Source organism: Phalaenopsis equestris, unplaced genomic scaffold, assembly GCF_001263595.1.
Source record: "Phalaenopsis equestris unplaced genomic scaffold, ASM126359v1 Scaffold000352, whole genome shotgun sequence".
NCBI lineage: Eukaryota > Viridiplantae > Streptophyta > Magnoliopsida > Asparagales > Orchidaceae > Phalaenopsis > Phalaenopsis equestris.
This window is the reverse complement of record NW_018164794.1, coordinates 404032-406957: the sequence shown is the minus strand read 5'-3', so window position 1 is coordinate 406957 and position 2926 is coordinate 404032.

The window sequence follows — 2926 nt, the reverse complement described above, 5'->3', positions numbered from 1 at the left end:
CTAACACGAGAAGAATTATTCCCTCGGTACGGAAGTGCCTAGCCAATAATAAAACTACGGTCCCACTTTTTTATCAAAATAAAATTAAAATTAATATTAAATTTAAGTGGCCCGGCCCGATGAATTACCCGAACCTTTTTTACTTTTCCCGAATCACATTTTAACTTCACACAGTGTTACGAGATTTTAGGGCCTACTTCTTCCTCGGCGAAAATCTCCGGCACAACCCGGCGAAAATCTCCGGCGCAACGCAGCTTCCGGCCAAACCCTTCGGCAAAGCGGAGCTTCCGGCGGAAGCGAAGGTCATGGCGTCGACTCGTTCGATAAAATCACGGTATGCACGTAAACCAGAGTCGGGATACGAGTAACACATCAGTAACGCAACAATAGCACAACAATAACACGTCAATAGCATCACACATCAGTAATATACCAGTAAAACAAAAAAAACACAACAATAACCCAGTAATACCACATGAATAACACATCATGGATTTCAATCATTAGCAGAGAAAAACCCTACTCTACAACTGCATAAAACCAAATTCGTTGGACTCACAGATACCTCCATGACATAGTTTAGATGTGTTATTATTGTATTATTTGTGTTTTATTCATCTATTTTTTTTTTCTGTTTTTAAATTGTGTTACTGGTGTGTTACTGATGCGTTATTCCCGGGTTATTCATGTAATATTGATGTCATATGCTACTTTATTAGGGTGATTGTTAATTAATGATATAGGTTTAGTGTTATTCTTGTATTACTCATGTATTATTAATGTGTTATTCTACTGTGTTATTCTACTGTGTTATTTTACTGTGCATTAACTGTATTACTGGTGTGTTACTGATGTGTTATTTCCGTGTTATTCATGTATTATTGATGGGTTTAGGGTTATTATTAATTAATGTCATAAGTTTGTTGTACAATTCTTGCAATGCTCCTCTATTATTCGTGTATTACTTTCCTCTGTTTTTACTGTGTTACTGGTGTGTTACTGGTGCGTTATTGCCGTGTTATTCATGTATTATTGATGTGTTTAGGGGTATTATTAATTAAGTATTTTTCATGTACTACTCCTCTGTTAGAGGTGTGTAATTAGTTATGCTTTGTATTATCCATGCTCCTATGTAGGGTTATTATTCTCTAATGTCGGCATGTTACTCGTGTATTATTCTTCTGACTGTTGTTCTGATAATTTGTCATTATTTCTTTAATTTGCAGGATCATGAGTGCAAGGATTTTCAACTGTAGATGTCGTCCATCTGCAGTGAGAGGAGCCCTGGATGCAATTCGTGATCTTCTTTCAGAGGAGACCATTAATAATTTAAGGGAAATTAAGGTGTTCAACTTCTTTGACATGCCCCCATATCCCCAGGACAATGTCATGACTTTACATATCTTGAGATGCTGGGATAATGAGAGGGGTGTCTTCAAAATGGGTGGAAAGGAGGTTAAGTTACATGCTGACCATGTGGCTCTGTTGATAGGGATGCCGAACAGAGGAGAGCCTGTTTCATGGAAAAAAGGACCCCTATCAAATGTGGAGGCCAGAAAAATAAAGAACCAACTCACAAACTTTTTTTCAGAAGGAGCCTCCACCCCACCTTTTGAGCAGTTATACTTGAAATTTTTACTAACTAACTTATTTTTTCCTTCAAGTAATTTTCATGTGCCTGCAGAGCTATCTTCTTTTGCTGTAAATGTACAAACTTTTTTGTCTTTTAATTGGCCTGCTGCTATATGTGATATGATCATCGATCAAGTTAGAATCGCCTCAGTGAAATTAAGACAAAATAAGTCAATTGGCTACATTCAAGGATTTGTATTTCTCCTAACAGTAAGTATTTGTTATTTACATTGAAACATCACTCTTATGATTTGTTTGTTTGATTTCCTGACTTCTGCGTACATGTTGATGGTCTAAAACATCCCCAGCTTTGGTTTTACGAGCACACCTCTCTTCTAACTCCTGATGCTCCTGACGCTAGACCTCGCATGTTGAGGTGGCCAACCAATCATGGGTTGAGTGCTGAGAAGATCCATGAAGCCTTCAAGAGGCTTGATCATGTAAACCATTTAATTTTGATTATAGCTTATTGACACATCTTTTTAGTAGCTTTCTAAGAGTGATTGCAACGATTCTGATGAATACATTTTCATTGTAGGTTAATGACGGATTCCTAGCTTTAACTGATGATGAAGTACAACTCCTCAAAAATCCAGAGCAGGGACCGCCGATCCCTGCAAGCCAACTTCCACCTCACGAAAGTACTGCAGGACCATCTTCACCCAAAGCGTATGCCAGGGGTACAATTGTTTCTAGTGATATAACCTCAGTACCCAGACATACAACGGAGAGTGTTGATTTTGGGGTGATATATGAGATGCTAAAATCTCGGGAACAAATCAGCTTAAATATACAAGAAATTGTTACTGGTGTGAGTGCAAAGATGGATACTGTGGTTGAAGCATTGTCCAACCTAACAAGTTTGGTGCATCGATTAGTTGAAACCAAGGCTGAGAAGTTCTCTGAGAAAATAATATCCGAGACAAGTAAGAAGACCAGCAGTAGTGGTCATCAGCAAAAGAGGAAAGTGGACCCCCCTGCATCTCAATACCAATTTAAGAGAAGACATAGAAAAGTTGATGATGTAGATATTGTTGCTCCTGTAAATATAGATGTACCAGAACAAACAATAAGGAATACTGATGTTCCCTTAGAGGCTGGAGACGCCGAAGAAGCAACAAGAGAAGCACAAGATGCACATATGTCTGATGAGACAATCCATGAAGACCCTAAAGAAGTGGAACGGGCAGTGAAGGGTGTTCTTGAAGCTCTGGCCCAATCAGTAAGTGCGTCATTCTAATTTCTAATTAATGATGCACATTCCTACTTTATTAGGGCTAACAATATTTTTTTT